This window comes from Triturus cristatus, chromosome 5_2 (assembly GCF_964204655.1).
Source record: "Triturus cristatus chromosome 5_2, aTriCri1.1, whole genome shotgun sequence".
Classification (NCBI taxonomy): domain Eukaryota; kingdom Metazoa; phylum Chordata; class Amphibia; order Caudata; family Salamandridae; genus Triturus; species Triturus cristatus.
This window is the reverse complement of record NC_140588.1, coordinates 335,359,298-335,376,796: the sequence shown is the minus strand read 5'-3', so window position 1 is coordinate 335,376,796 and position 17,499 is coordinate 335,359,298. Positions and strand designations below refer to the sequence as shown.

The 17,499-nt window shown below is 43.7% G+C and overlaps 1 protein-coding gene across 3 annotated transcripts in view; it reads right to left on the bottom strand.

Moving 5' to 3' along the window:
• The window catches only part of RNF182 (ring finger protein 182), a 385,936-nt gene that overhangs the window by 94,457 nt on the left and 273,980 nt on the right, over positions 1 to 17,499 (bottom strand). The window lies entirely within an intron of this gene.

Below are 17,499 nucleotides of genomic sequence, written 5' to 3'. Positions count from 1 at the left end.
CTTTAAAAAGTGTCATATTTCCCTGGCACTTAGCAGCTGCCTGGGCTGCTGATAAAGCACAAGATTGTTTAAATCACTGGCAATACTGCAAAGAGCCCTCTATCTTCAATTTCCAGAATTCCTCTCAAAACTATTTTCTTGGCATTCCCCTATCCGTAAATTAATGTCCAATTTCCAAACTTACCTGATATCCAGAAAACTAAAGAACAGTGAGGTTTGGTGATAGAGCTTTTTCAGTAGCAGTAGTAAAAATATGGAATAGTCTTCCAGCCTAGCTTCGTGCTGAGTCCAGTCCTGTTAAGTTTATTAAACTCCTAGAGCCATATCTGTATATTAATTAAAAGCACAGCTTCGATCTTGCCTGTGGTTTCGCTTTAGCGGCATGAAATGTTTGGTGCATGTCAGGCTTTATAAGTAAAACACATTAGAACATAGACCAATGACCATTAGCTCCTGGATTGCTCAACAGGGACTGATCTGGCCTTGTCCAAGGTAGGGTTCTCTAGATGTGAAGTTGTTTTCTAGTTATGTACTGAGAACCAATATTACTTTCCTGTTTATGGCGATATAGAGGGTGGTGTAGATCCAGGTGCAGACTCATCCCAAATTTCCTGACATTTTAGGTGATCTTCAATCAGAAACCAGTTTCATGGGGGCATCCTTGTTTGACCTTCAGAACTTATTATATCAAACACTTTCTCAGGGAGTGGGGGCAATTCTAATTCTCCTGGATTTGTTGATGGATTTAGACATCTGAATAACGCACTTCTACTGGACCCACTGGAAGAAGTGGGTGAATGTCAGCACAGAACAGAAATTAATTTGATTTGTTTCTTTTAGGTCGAATGAATTTTGCAGGGCTTTGGATATTTTTTACTCAAAATGATGAACACTTTTTCGTGGGGTTTCCCAGACCTCATGTCTTCAATTCATTTTTAATGTTTATGTGAAACATTTGCATTAATTGCTTCACATACAATAATTCATAGGCATGCTAAAGACACACTTTGCACAACTCTTTGGGCCTGATTCACAGAACTAACTTAAGACAAAATCCTAAACTTACTACTTTTGGTATTCACAGAAGTTAGGATTTTGTCTTAAGTTTGTCTTAAGACAAACTTAAGACAGACTTAAGACAGACTTAAGTTTTGTCTTAAGTCTGTCTTAAGTTTGTCTTTAGACAAACTGAAGACAAAATCCTAACTTCTGTGAATACCAAAAGTAGTAAGTTTTAGGATTTTGTCTTAAGTTAGTTCTGTGAATCGGCCCCTTTATGCTGATCTATTTAAAGGTTTACTGCACGCACTGTTGATAATCTGGAACCAAACAGCGCAGACTGTATTTAAGGTTCAACTATCTCTTGGTTCTTTGGGCTGGAACCCATGCTTTACAGGCCCAGTGCCTGTGAGGACTGAGTTCAGGCAAAGCAAAAAAAAGAACGTTGAATGAGTACCTTATAGGGCCTTTTATCTGTACAGTACTGTAAAAAAAAACGGTACACACATATCAGGCAGCATTTATTACAACTGAATAACTTAAGATATCCCTTTTGACTCTCCAAAAGTTAGCAATAACATGCAGTCAAGGCGCTGTTTACTTATTGTCCATGGTAATTCTATGTCAGGCCACAGAGGTGAGGATTAGGCTATTCTTTCTTCTTTTATTTCACAGCAGCCATGTTAAAACAACAAATCTTCTACAATGGACTACAATTCCCGGAGTCCAGATAACAAGAAACTTCTGGAAGCATCCAGTCCGTCCAATCAGGGACCTCTAGCTGCCATAACTGTCATCGCCCTCGGGTGGACTTCCTCTTTCTTCGCTGCTGCAGCCTCCAGATAAGAATGGGGACTTGGCTTCCCTTCTTATAATTTTTCCTTGCACTCGTTATTATTATTACTCTCAATTGTTGCTCGATTATAGATCGCGGTATTTTTCATAGTTGCTCCTCAAGTTATTGATTGTATATTGCGATGTTGTGCCTTCTATTCTAGGTTTTTTTGTGGCGGCCACGGTACACTCTGTCGCTTCTCCGTGGCCACGTCAGCGAGTGACTGTAGGGGGCCGGAGTGCACGGCGGTCCGCAAACTGCAAGAGGGCGTGCCTCTTCACTGTTTCTGATGCGAGCGCAGAGTGGATAGCGCGTCAGTTTCAAAACTGTTCTGAGTTCCTCCGCCAACGCGTTAAGGTGCTGCATCCCGAGCCCCCGACCAGCCTGGAGCTGAACACCCACAGGGTAGGTTCAGAGCCAGCGACCCTTGTTTTCTTGGCAGGTGCCCAGGCTGACTTAGATAAAGACGTGAGACGTGTCTACCTCCAGAGATCGGCAGGGCACAGTCTGCCCGATTTGAGTGCCTCTCTCCTGGTGAGTGGGCCCACACGCCGGAGCCCATATTTTTCAATTACTGATTTCCTCCGCCCTACTGACACAGGGGTGCACCTCTGGAGAAGAGATTGATGGACCTGGCACAACGCTGCCTTTAACCACTCGCCTTGAGAGAAGACGCTCCTGGGCCTTCAGCCCCCAAACCTCCGGAGGTTGCCCCTCCCCCAAGAAGCCGCACCAACACTCCCATCCCGATGAGGTGGATCTGGACGCGTTTGATAGGTTGAAGAAGGTGTTTGTAGTACATGTCCTGTGTTCTCTTTTCATGTTGAGCATTCTCTGGGTTTGTAGAATGTTCCTTTCCCTATATTCTGTGTTGCCTTATGGTTCAGGGTTCTCTTCTTTGGCAGTTGCGGTTGGCTTCTGCTGTGGAGAGTCCGCTCTTGTACTTCCTCTGTATCTCAATAAAGCAACTTAAAGAAGAAGGCTGTTGTGGACCTCGTTTTATCCAAAAATCAATTAGGAGGGAGAAAGAAGGGCTTAGATCCACTCAGCTTCCTTGTCTCAATATCAAAAAAATCAATTGTAGAGTGGATCACTGGTCCTGGGAAACCAGGGTATTGCATGGACAGTACATTGTACCGTATAAGAAACCCTCATTCACGTTTAGTTGGGATCGAGATTAGCGGTATATCTTGATTCTCCGCTGAATGTGGTCTTCAACGTGATCGCATAATCATTGGGTCAATCCAATGCTTCCTCCACCCGGAGGCTTTAACCACTGGTTGTCACAGTAGTGATCGTGAATCAAAAAGAAGGGTGAGGTGATCGTGATAAAGGAAAAATGTGTATTAAAAATTCTCGTAAAGCCAGTAGATATTTTTATTGGTACTGGGTTCGAGACCAAGATAAAAAAGTATTTTCGTTGTGCACGTATCTGACTGATTATGGTCAAGTGCACTGGTTAAAAACTGTGTCCAAAAAAGGTCGACATGTTTCAGCCCTCGTCAGCCCAAAAGGGTCTAGCGGGCTTTCTTCAGGACCTGGTGCAGAACGGAGACCCGTGCTATGGGCTCCCTTGTGGATGTGCCGGAAACTTATCCTTTTGAATGCACATTCAATCTTAAACCAATGGATTGAAAAATGTTTGTGGGAGGAAGGAAAGAAAGAAAGAAAAGGAAAAACATAAAATCATTGCGAATTCATTCTGTATGCAATCATAAAATGGCAAAGCTTTGTTTATAGGAGACCCCCAGTGGGGAACCCCTGGTATGGCAAAGTTCGTCCCTCCTTTACTTGTAAGAAGCAGATCTCGTACACAATCCATTTTGTCATATTCCCAAAGCAATGGTATACAATACTCCGACCAACACCTCATTATCACAAACGATGTGTGTGCTCTGTACACCCCTATGCGTCAGTTGAGGCTGAGGGGTTCGAGAGAGTAGCACCTACGAACGTTTGATGAGGGTGGCTGGGATCTCTGTCATCGCTTGGGATCAAATCATTAATCAAAAATAGAGTTTGGCCCCATACAATGGTATACAGTCTATGGATTTGGTTCAGACAGATTAGGCTAGGTGGTATACTCATGTTAACTCTGAACGGAAGCGGCTCTCCAGTGGAAGCGAGAAAATAAACTTGTTGACTAGTGCAGTGCAATTATTTGTTATTGTCAAACGGCTACTAGTCGCGAAAAAGCATAGAAATACACAGGACAGGGTGAAAAAATGCCGTAATTACCTTGTCTCCTTTGTTTCAGGCCACAACGGGTACTCTAGGGGAGTCGCTTCACGCTCTAGTGGTGTTTAAAGAAAGAGTGATGCTTGAAAAGAAAGTTATTTGGGCAATACGTTACGTTTTTGTTCTGTGTTCTCGAATTGGGCTCTCGGCGCTCTCGATCTCCTGCCATTACCTCTTTGGCGTCGGTCTGGGACCTGTGCTGACTCTGCCTCCTAGGACCCGGTGAAGACATTGAATCCGGGTCTGCTGGTTCTTAAATAGGCGGAGTGGTCATAAATATGGAGAAAAGACTTACAGTAGAATTTTGACTAGGAGAAGAAATTCGTTCGTTTACTGATATATCAAATCGAACTCTATTTTCGAAACGCCAATTTATGATCATCTTGTGTAATTTGTAAGTTTACTGACATACAGCTTATGTCACGATAATTCAGTACCTGCTGTACTGAAAGGAGCCGTAAAACTTCTATACAGTTGCCGCATCTTATCATGTGACATTTTTGTGACAGTGGTGAGTGGTGGGGAATTACTCAATTATATGCGATCCTTTCCTTTCAGGCATATCGTGACTCGGTGGGTCGTATGTGCAATTGGCTATTTAAATTGGTCAGTCCCAGTTCGTAGGAATAACGTCTCTGTGTGACAAAGTATTGCGGTCTCTCTACTGTTGTCCCAGGACGAGGTTCTCAGCATTGGTCATGGTGCTGAACTGTAAAGGATCTTGTGAGAGGGGAAATTACATTTAGCCATCTCTCTTCTATGACAAGCTGAAACGTCGGGCTGTGTAGGTCAGTGCCCAATCGATCATGTTCCTTTCTTGATTTGTTGAAAGAAAAGTCAGTTTAGAAAGGTTGCTGGGGTTCCCAATATACTCTGTGTCGATATCAATCATGTATTTCTAAAGCTGAGCCACGGGATATTGTCGTTCAGTCCTCGTCTGTGTGTCTGGAGACGGTACACCCATCTTTGTTCCTTTTCGAACAGTATCTTTTCTGCATTGGAGTTTTTGTAGGCTAGAGTCTCTAAGATTACCCATTGTAGATCATCTACTGTGTGTCCTTGCTCTATGAAGTGACAGCTCATCTTTGTGGTCATTTTCTTGCATCTTACATTGCTTCTGTGTTCTCCCAATCTCATTTTGGCTTTTCTTGTGGTCATGCCAATGTATCTTAAACCGCAAGGGCAGGTAATCATATAGATTACATGCGTAGTATTGCAGTTTGTGTGTGTTCTGATTGTCCATTTCAGGTCGGGTAGTAGTTGCATTGTCTTAGTTGCTTTTGTTAGGTGACATACTGAGCAGGTGCCACAAGGAAAGTGTCCCGTTACGGGTGAGTTGTTCCATGGACCTCGTGGAATTTCATTGATGGTTATCTCTGGAGGTCTCGTGTGGACGAGTAGATCTTTTAAGTTCCTGGTTCTTCTATTCGAGAACCTCGGTTTCGGCCATTTAAGAGATCCAGAGGTCAGGATCTTCCAGTTTTTGTTTATGATTTTCTTGATGTTATTGGAAGCAGTACTGTAGGTACTCACACAAGTGATCAGGTCTGGTGTCGGTTCTGTTGGGATGGTTTCTAGTAGCGCTTCTCTCTGTTGATTTTTGGCCCTCTTACGGCATTTTTCAATGGTCTTAACTGGGTAGTCTCTTGCTTGCAGTTTTTCACTGAGGTCCTTGGCTTGACGTTTGTAGTCTCTCATCTCACTACAGTTACGTCTTAACCTGAGGAATTGCCCATAAGGCAGATTGTCTCTTAATGGGCGTGGGTGGAAACTCTTGTAGGACAAGAGACTGTTCTTGGCGGTTGACTTAAAGAACGTCTTTGTGTGTATTATGTTATTCTTGATGAAGATAGTGACATCAAGAAAGTCCAGACTGTTTGGACTTGCTGTATATGTGAATTTTAACCACATATCTCTAGCGTTCAGCCAATGGTGAAACTCAGTTAGGGAATCTCTATCCCCTTCCCATATAAGGAGCACATCGTCGATGTAGCGTTTCCAAAAAACTATTCTGTTTCGAAAAGGGTTCGAAATGTCAAAGATATGGTTTGTCTCAAAGTCACTGACATACAGCCCTGCCACACTAGGCGCAAAGGTGCTCCCCATAGATGTTCCGTGGCACTGTTTGTAAGTTGTTTTGTTGTATTGGAAGTGGTTCTCTGTTAGTGCTAATCTGCAGCATTCAAGTACAAAGTGTCGTGGTGTTTTGTGTTCCCATGGTTGGTTAAATAGAAGTGCCTCTAGGGTCTCTAAAGTCTTCTGTTGGGGCAAGCTTGTATATAAGCTTTCAACGTCTAGACCAACCAGAAGCATCCTGTCTTCAGAAAATTGTAGATTCTGGAGAAGGTTCAAAAGGTTTTTTGTATCTTTCAAGTAGGTAGCGGTCTGCTGTACTAATGGTTTTAAGTAGTAATCAGCGAATTGCGATAATGGTTCTAGGATAGACCCTATTCCCGAAACGATAGGGCGGCCTGGAGGTGGTCGTTTTTCCTTATGGATTTTGGGAAGGGAATAGAAGTACGGCATTCGGGGGGATCTGGTCAATAGAAAGTCTGCTTCTGATTTAGAAATCCAGTTATTGGTCTCTGCTTCATCGACCATTAGTGCGATCGTGTTCTGTAGGCGTGGGGTAGGATCTATAGTGATCACTTGATAGAATTTGGTGTCGTTTAGAAGGTCTATGCATTGTTGGTTATAACCTTCTTTACTTAGTAGCACGATACCCCCACCTTTATCTGCTGGTTTGATCACCAGTTCGCTGTTAAGACGTAATGAGTCTAATGCTTTTTGTTCAGCTTTTGAAAAATTGATGAAAGGTTTATTAGCGGCATTTTTGAGATCTTCAACTTCCTTCATTACTGCCTGTTCAAAGGCGAGGATCTCCACTGGAACCTGATGGTTCAGTGGGCAAAAATTCGATTTGCGACGAAGTGTAGTGTCTGCATCTTTGGGTGTTTCTTCCTGGTTACTGAAAAAGGCTTTCAGTTTAATTGTTCTGCAGAAATCTGCCATTTCACATTGTAATTTGAATAAATCAAGTGAGGGTGTAGGGACATAGCTGAGGCCTTTGTTGAGGACGTCTTCCTGTTCTTTCGTGAGTGTGATGTCGGTCAAGTTGAAGACAAGGTTGTCGCACTGGTCCCTGGTTTTGCATTCGTCATGCTTCTCGTGTGTACTTGACGTTCTTGGTCGAACCAGGTCACTCCTTTCCGTCTCGTTCTGTTGTTCGGTTGGCCTCTCCCTAAAAAAGGCGGCCTATGTGTATAGCTCTGTCCCATCTCTTGTGGTGTTGGGTTCCCCATAGGAACAGGGGGGATTGGGTAGAAGGCATTTGCCCAGTTTTGAAGGTTCGGGTTAAATGTATTGAAGGGGATGGGATGTGGCTGAGGGCCAAAGTAAGGGTTGAACCAATTGTTTGGTCTCCTCCTGTTCTGGCGTCTGTATTGGCCTCTGTTTCTTCTTGGCGTGTATGATTCATCGCCGCTCCAATCTGATCCATTTGAGGAGCTCATACTCGAGTTGCTTAGGTTGTCCGTTGTGCTGTCCGGGATCTTGTAGTCATCCGCACTATATGGATGCATCCGTTCCATGGAGAATTTTTTAAGGTCTTTCCCTAGTTTCTGAATTTTATTGTTTGTGATGTAATCTTTAGTTTCGATGATCTCCTTGTTGATCTCTTCCAATCGTTTTTTGTAAACTGTCAGTTGTACCATGTTTTTCAATTTGGTCTCGATAACTTGGATTTTGATAGTGAGTTCTTCTGTAAGCCTCGTGGCTGTCTTGATAATCAACACTAGATAGTCTCTTGTGCACTTCCAGGAGATGGAAGACCAGTCTTTTCGAAAGACCAGGTCATTCAGGAAGATGCGTGGGGCATTGTTTACCCAAAGTCCTCTTGGTGCCGCGTTAGCGCGTAGATATTCTGTCATTATTACGCCATGAATAGCTGTTCGTACTTGCTCTTTTTTGATCTCTGAGAGTTCTTCCCAGTCGGTGGTTTGGGCCAAGGTTTGCGTGAGGTCTTTATCTTGCAAGAGTGACGGGAGGGACAGAATTGCGTTGATTTCTTCTGTAGAATAACTTAAGCCTAGATTGTCGGCCATGCTTAAAGTTCACCAGAAGAAGAAGGTATGGTTCGTGTTTATTGAAGGAGAAAAACTCCCACAGCTGCACGCTGCTAAATTATTCAAAAATCAATTAGGAGGGAGAAAGAAGGGCTTAGATCCACTCAGCTTCCTTGTCCTTCCTTGTCACGAACCATACCTTCTTCTTCTGGTGAACTTTAAGCATGGCCGACAATCTAGGCTTAAGTTATTCTACAGAAGAAATCAACGCAATTCTGTCCCTCCCGTCACTCTTGCAAGATAAAGACCTCACGCAAACCTTGGCCCAAACCACCGACTGGGAAGAACTCTCAGAGATCAAAAAAGAGCAAGTACGAACAGCTATTCATGGCGTAATAATGACAGAATATCTACGCGCTAACGCGGCACCAAGAGGACTTTGGGTAAACAATGCCCCACGCATCTTCCTGAATGACCTGGTCTTTCGAAAAGACTGGTCTTCCATCTCCTGGAAGTGCACAAGAGACTATCTAGTGTTGATTATCAAGACAGCCACGAGGCTTACAGAAGAACTCACTATCAAAATCCAAGTTATCGAGACCAAATTGAAAAACATGGTACAACTGACAGTTTACAAAAAACGATTGGAAGAGATCAACAAGGAGATCATCGAAACTAAAGATTACATCACAAACAATAAAATTCAGAAACTAGGGAAAGACCTTAAAAAATTCTCCATGGAACGGATGCATCCATATAGTGCGGATGACTACAAGATCCCGGACAGCACAACGGACAACCTAAGCAACTCGAGTATGAGCTCCTCAAATGGATCAGATTGGAGCGGCGATGAATCATACACGCCAAGAAGAAACAGAGGCCAATACAGACGCCAGAACAGGAGGAGACCAAACAATTGGTTCAACCCTTACTTTGGCCCTCAGCCACATCCCATCCCCTTCAATACATTTAACCCGAACCTTCAAAACTGGGCAAATGCCTTCTACCCAATCCCCCCTGTTCCTATGGGGAACCCAACACCACAAGAGATGGGACAGAGCTATACACATAGGCCGCCTTTTTTAGGGAGAGGCCAACCGAACAACAGAACGAGACGGAAAGGAGTGACCTGGTTCGACCAAGAACGTCAAGTACACACGAGAAGCATGACGAATGCAAAACCAGGGACCAGTGCGACAACCTTGTCTTCAACTTGACCGACATCACACTCACGAAAGAACAGGAAGACGTCCTCAACAAAGGCCTCAGCTATGTCCCTACACCCTCACTTGATTTATTCAAATTACAATGTGAAATGGCAGATTTCTGCAGAACAATTAAACTGAAAGCCTTTTTCAGTAACCAGGAAGAAACACCCAAAGATGCAGACACTACACTTCGTCGCAAATCGAATTTTTGCCCACTGAACCATCAGGTTCCAGTGGAGATCCTCGCCTTTGAACAGGCAGTAATGAAGGAAGTTGAAGATCTCAAAAATGCCGCTAATAAACCTTTCATCAATTTTTCAAAAGCTGAACAAAAAGCATTAGACTCATTACGTCTTAACAGCGAACTGGTGATCAAACCAGCAGATAAAGGTGGGGGTATCGTGCTACTAAGTAAAGAAGGTTATAACCAACAATGCATAGACCTTCTAAACGACACCAAATTCTATCAAGTGATCACTATAGATCCTACCCCACGCCTACAGAACACGATCGCACTAATGGTCGATGAAGCAGAGACCAATAACTGGATTTCTAAATCAGAAGCAGACTTTCTATTGACCAGATCCCCCCGAATGCCGTACTTCTATTCCCTTCCCAAAATCCATAAGGAAAAACGACCACCTCCAGGCCGCCCTATCGTTTCGGGAATAGGGTCTATCCTAGAACCATTATCGCAATTCGCTGATTACTACTTAAAACCATTAGTACAGCAGACCGCTACCTACTTGAAAGATACAAAAAACCTTTTGAAACTTCTCCAGAATCTACAATTTTCTGAAGACAGGATGCTTCTGGTTGGTCTAGACGTTGAAAGCTTATATACAAGCTTGCCCCAACAGAAGACTTTAGAGACCCTAGAGGCACTTCTATTTAACCAACCATGGGAACACAAAACACCACGACACTTTGTACTTGAATGCTGCAGATTAGCACTAACAGAGAACCACTTCCAATACAACAAAACAACTTACAAACAGTGCCACGGAACATCTATGGGGAGCACCTTTGCGCCTAGTGTGGCAGGGCTGTATGTCAGTGACTTTGAGACAAACCATATCTTTGACATTTCGAACCCTTTTCGAAACAGAATAGTTTTTTTGGAAACGCTACATCGACGATGTGCTCCTTATATGGGAAGGGGATAGAGATTCCCTAACTGAGTTTCACCATTGGCTGAACGCTAGAGATATGTGGTTAAAATTCACATATACAGCAAGTCCAAACAGTCTGGACTTTCTTGATGTCACTATCTTCATCAAGAATAACATAATACACACAAAGACGTTCTTTAAGTCAACCGCCAAGAACAGTCTCTTGTCCTACAAGAGTTTCCACCCACGCCCATTAAGAGACAATCTGCCTTATGGGCAATTCCTCAGGTTAAGACGTAACTGTAGTGAGATGAGAGACTACAAACGTCAAGCCAAGGACCTCAGTGAAAAACTGCAAGCAAGAGACTACCCAGTTAAGACCATTGAAAAATGCCGTAAGAGGGCCAAAAATCAACAGAGAGAAGCGCTACTAGAAACCATCCCAAAAGAACCGACACCAGACCTGATCACTTGTGTGAGTACCTACAGTACTGCTTCCAATAACATCAAGAAAATCATAAACAAAAACTGGAAGATCCTGACCTCTGGATCTCTTAAATGGCCGAAACCGAGGTTCTCGAATAGAAGAACCAGGAACTTAAAAGATCTACTCGTCCACACGAGACCTCCAGAGATAACCATCAATGAAATTCCACGAGGTCCATGGAACAACTCACCCGTAACGGGACACTTTCCTTGTGGCACCTGCTCAGTATGTCACCTAACAAAAGCAACTAAGACAATGCAACTACTACCCGACCTGAAATGGACAATCAGAACACACACAAACTGCAATACTACGCATGTAATCTATATGATTACCTGCCCTTGCGGTTTAAGATACATTGGCATGACCACAAGAAAAGCCAAAATGAGATTGGGAGAACACAGAAGCAATGTAAGATGCAAGAAAATGACCACAAAGATGAGCTGTCACTTCATAGAGCAAGGACACACAGTAGATGATCTACAATGGGTAATCTTAGAGACTCTAGCCTACAAAAACTCCAATGCAGAAAAGATACTGTTCGAAAAGGAACAAAGATGGGTGTACCGTCTCCAGACACACAGACGAGGACTGAACGACAATATCCCGTGGCTCAGCTTTAGAAATACATGATTGATATCGACACAGAGTATATTGGGAACCCCAGCAACCTTTCTAAACTGACTTTTCTTTCAACAAATCAAGAAAGGAACATGATCGATTGGGCACTGACCTACACAGCCCGACGTTTCAGCTTGTCATAGAAGAGAGATGGCTAAATGTAATTTCCCCTCTCACAAGATCCTTTACAGTTCAGCACCATGACCAATGCTGAGAACCTCGTCCTGGGACAACAGTAGAGAGACCGCAATACTTTGTCACACAGAGACGTTATTCCTACGAACTGGGACTGACCAATTTAAATAGCCAATTGCACATACGACCCACCGAGTCACGATATGCCTGAAAGGAAAGGATCGCATATAATTGAGTAATTCCCCACCACTCACCACTGTCACAAAAATGTCACATGATAAGATGCGGCAACTGTATAGAAGTTTTACGGCTCCTTTCAGTACAGCAGGTACTGAATTATCGTGACATAAGCTGTATGTCAGTAAACTTACAAATTACACAAGATGATCATAAATTGGCGTTTCGAAAATAGAGTTCGATTTGATATATCAGTAAACGAACGAATTTCTTCTCCTAGTCAAAATTCTACTGTAAGTCTTTTCTCCATATTTATGACCACTCCGCCTATTTAAGAACCAGCAGACCCGGATTCAATGTCTTCACCGGGTCCTAGGAGGCAGAGTCAGCACAGGTCCCAGACCGACGCCAAAGAGGTAATGGCAGGAGATCGAGAGCGCCGAGAGCCCAATTCGAGAACACAGAACAAAAACGTAACGTATTGCCCAAATAACTTTCTTTTCAAGCATCACTCTTTCTTTAAACACCACTAGAGCGTGAAGCGACTCCCCTAGAGTACCCGTTGTGGCCTGAAACAAAGGAGACAAGGTAATTACGGCATTTTTTCACCCTGTCCTGTGTATTTCTATGCTTTTTCGCGACTAGTAGCCGTTTGACAATAACAAATAATTGCACTGCACTAGTCAACAAGTTTATTTTCTCGCTTCCACTGGAGAGCCGCTTCCGTTCAGAGTTAACATGAGTATACCACCTAGCCTAATCTGTCTGAACCAAATCCATAGACTGTATACCATTGTATGGGGCCAAACTCTATTTTTGATTAATGATTTGATCCCAAGCGATGACAGAGATCCCAGCCACCCTCATCAAACGTTCGTAGGTGCTACTCTCTCGAACCCCTCAGCCTCAACTGACGCATAGGGGTGTACAGAGCACACACATCGTTTGTGATAATGAGGTGTTGGTCGGAGTATTGTATACCATTGCTTTGGGAATATGACAAAATGGATTGTGTACGAGATCTGCTTCTTACAAGTAAAGGAGGGACGAACTTTGCCATACCAGGGGTTCCCCTCTGGGGGTCTCCTATAAACAAAGCTTTGCCATTTTATGATTGCATACAGAATGAATTCGCAATGATTTTATGTTTTTCCTTTTCTTTCTTTCTTTCCTTCCTCCCACAAACATTTTTCAATCCATTGGTTTAAGATTGAATGTGCATTCAAAAGGATAAGTTTCCGGCACATCCACAAGGGAGCCCATAGCACGGGTCTCCGTTCTGCACCAGGTCCTGAAGAAAGCCCGCTAGACCCTTTTGGGCTGACGAGGGCTGAAACATGTCGACCTTTTTTGGACACAGTTTTTAACCAGTGCACTTGACCATAATCAGTCAGATACGTGCACAACGAAAATACTTTTTTATCTTGGTCTCGAACCCAGTACCAATAAAAATATCTACTGGCTTTACGAGAATTTTTAATACACATTTTTCCTTTATCACGATCACCTCACCCTTCTTTTTGATTCACGATCACTACTGTGACAACCAGTGGTTAAAGCCTCCGGGTGGAGGAAGCATTGGATTGACCCAATGATTATGCGATCACGTTGAAGACCACATTCAGCGGAGAATCAAGATATACCGCTAATCTCGATCCCAACTAAACGTGAATGAGGGTTTCTTATACGGTACAATGTACTGTCCATGCAATACCCTGGTTTCCCAGGACCAGTGATCCACTCTACAATTGATTTTTTTGACCTCGTTTTATCTACAACAATTTTGGCGACGATTTATCCATCAACCCACGCTTGGTACTAGTGCTTAGAAGTCTCGACTACAAGAGCGGAACATCTTCACACCTCCACCCTCGAAATAACGGCCCTCCAGTATTGTCTCAAGGCATGGTGACATTTTCCGATGCAAAGGGACTGAGCTTTTGTTTTCCTGCGTCCTAAGCTCTCCTGTTTTGCTAGTGGACTCACGGACCGTTTTTATGCGTCAGGGGCGAGGCAGAGCCAAATCTGTGGGAAACGATTCGCACAAGGAGAAGTTATGGTCTAAGTCAAAGTGGCTTCGAAACACTCGCAACTCACCTTTGAGCCTGGTTCTGGTCACTGTGACGATCGGCGTAGGAGCGACATTTGGTGCTGCAGGAGCTCCGCTACTCGTGAAGTTTCTCCTCCTCTGATGACATCATGGAATCTTCAATGCAGAGTGGTTCACGGCAAGAATCCTGGAACACCGTGTCTCTGTAGAAGTTTCCTAGACTGCTGTCGTCAAGCGTCTAATTACGCTTCCACGTCTCCGCGTCATTGACGTGGCGGCCATCTTTGGTTAGTGCTGTTTCCATGACAACACCTTCTCAGTCAGCCACCGAGCTACGAAACTCTCTTTTCTCTCGGATTTGGGCAGCGTTTCGTTCCCAGCAGCGACACATGTTGTGTGTCCCATTCTATTTTCCACTGACCTGGTTTGCTGAGGATTTACACTGAATTTTTCAGGTACTGTTGTGCTGTTCTCGCATTGTTCTTGGTTTACTTTCTCATTACAGGGGAGTCCGTCAGACTTCAGTTCATTTAAACTGCCAAATTCTCTGTTTTCTGATAGAGGGCTTAGTGCGGACAGTCATGACAAACGAAAATCCGTCTATAGTTCTTCCTCCAAGTTTTTTGGCCCTTCCAGGACAACCTAGCATTTCTTGGGATGATTGGTTCCCGATGTTCGACAACTACCTAGATGCTCTAGATGCACAGGAATATTCCGCAAAAAGGAAAAAAGCACTCTTACTAGGTTCGTTGGGCAAAGAGGGTCAACGCATTTTTCGCTATCTACCTCAAGCATTACAAGCAAATGGGCAACCTGTCCCTGACGAGTACAAAGAGGCTATTTGTAGGCTGGAGGTAAGATATGCGAAGGAAGTAAATTTAGTCATGAACAGATACAGGTTTTACACAAAGAGTCAGAGAACAGGGGAGTCAATTGATGACTTTGTTGCCAGGTTGAGAGAGATGTCAGTGAAATGCAAGTTCGGTGGAATGACGGATGAACTTATTAGGGATCAACTTATTGTGCAGTGCAATAACAAGAAAATCCAAGAGCGTCTTTGGGCAGCGAAAAATCCTAACCTACAGACAGCAATAGAATTAGCTAAAATCGTAGAGGAGTCTCAGGGGTGTATGAAAGAACTAGAAAAGAAGAGTTCCGGTGACGTCAATGAAATTTCCTGTCAAGAATGCTCAGAACAAACTTACTCTTCTGGAGAACAAGTTGATATAGCTGCAGTGAAAAACAAGAAGCTTGTCAAAAAAATTCCTTTCATCAAAAATCCCACTACACAGAAGTCGCCTATGGCTCGCATGTGCAATAGGTGTGGCAGCACTGTTCATCCTTCAGACTCTAAGTTTTGTTTTGCAGCCAAACAAGAATGTTTGAAATGTGGTCGGGTGGGTCATTATGCGAGAGTTTGCCGTAGCAAACCTCGTTCTTCCGTTGCCTCTGTGGAAGATGGTGCATTATTTGATGAAGAAGGCCACAAAATCCTAGTTGTTGATGGTGACTCAACTTTGGTGTCGAGTGAGAAACGCAAAGTCAGGCCTAAGGCGCTTTTCACCATAGATGGTAAAGAAATTCACTTAATGGTGGATACAGGTTCAAGGTACACTATTATCCCACATGAGCTTTTCTTGCACAACTGGGGTACTAGAAACCTTTTACCTAAAGACATCTCCCCGGGTGGATATCAGGGCGAGACTATTGATATTTTGGGGTACTTTAATGCGTACATTGTTTTCTCTTATAGGAACATACAGGGAAAAGTTTATGTTTCTAAGTCAGGCCCAGCAATACTGGGTTGGGTTCACCAGTATGACTTAGCAATTATTGTTAACCCCCGTGCTTCACCACAGGTGATGATAATTGAGGATAATGAGTTGGAGAAAATTTTGGGGGATGCTAGCTCTGTATTTAGGGAAAGCTTAGGTCAACTCAGAGGGTATTCTCATCGAATTGTTCTGAGGGAGCATTCCATCCCAGTACAACACAAAGTCAGGTGAGTCCCAATCGTGGTCAGACAAGAGGTTAAGAACATGATTGATGAGATGCTGGCTTCTGGAGTAATTGAACCAGTTGAAGCCTCACCTTGGGTTTCTCCCATAGTCGTCACAAAAAAATCGGACGGCAAGCTCCGTTTTTGTGTAGATTTGAGGTCTTTGAATGATTGTGTGGTTGCGGACACCTTTCCCCTTCCCAACATATCTGAGTTGGTCACTACTCTGCATGGCGCTAAGGTATTTTCTAAGTTGGATCTCAGAAGTGCTTACCACCAAATTAACCTACATAAGGACTCTAAGCATTTAACTGCCTATATTACGCCTTTTGGCACGTTTCAATTTACTCGCTTGCCTTTTGGGCTCAATTCAGCTGCCAGTGTATTTCAAAGGATGGTCTCCGACCTCCTTGAAGGAGTAGGAAATACTGTCTACTTTCAAGACGACATTTTGGTCTATGGGCAATCAGTGGAGCAACATAACGTCACTCTTAAGATAGTGCTAGGCAGACTTTTGGTGGCTGGTTTGACTTTGCGCAAAGATAAATGCAAATTCTTGTCAGAGCGTGTAGATTACTTAGGGTACACTATTAGTGCAAATGGTGTAAGTCCGAAAGAGGATCTGTGTAGGGCAATTCGCTCTGCTCCCCAACCTCAGGACAAAGATCAGTTGCGGTCCTTTATGGGGCTTATCGAATATTATGCTAAGTTTGTAAAGAATTTTTCCGACAAGACTTCATGTTTGAGGTCACTTTTGAAGAGAGGTGTTAGCTTTGTGTGGTCTACTGAGGTACAAGAATCCTTTGAAGCTATTAAAAGAGAGATCTGTGAGGCAAAAGTTCTTACCCCGTTTGACATTAAGAAGAGTTCTGTGGTGACGGTGGATGCCAGTGCCACCGGTCTAGGGGCTATGCTTTCACAAATCTCTGGTCAGTCTGAGCGTACTGTTGCCTTTGCGTCACAAACTTTAACCGAAGCTGAGAAGAATTACTCAGTTATCGAAAGAGAGGCACTGGCAGCTTCATGGGCAGTGGAGCATTTTCGAACCTACCTGTGGGGCATGAAATTCGTGCTCAAAACTGACCATAAACCTCTCATTAAAATTCTCTCTCCGGGGGGGACGGGTAAAGGCTCGGCTAGATTAGCTAGGCTTGCTTCCAAGCTCCAGGAATTCCAATACACAGTCCAATACATTCAGGGATGGAGGAACACACAGGCTGATTGTCTCTCAAGGTTGTCGCTAGATTGGAAAACTGTGGGAGCTCCGCCTTCATCTGAGGATGACATTGCGGTTGCTTCTGTTGAAGATGCTGTATTTGTTGGTGAGGGAGTTTTTCAGGCTGCTGATTGGGAGCGTGAAATGTCCGCTGACGTCACGTTACAAGAAGTCATTAAGCTTATCAAGCTTGGCTCTAGGAGGGAGAGTACTGTTTCAGTTTCGGTGCGTCCTTTCCTAAAAGTTTTGGAGGACCTTTCTCTTATCACGGATAATCTTATTGTCAAGGGAGAAAGGTTTGTACCTCCTGGTGGTTTGAGAAGGAAACTGTTGGCTCTTGCACATGAGGGCCATTTGG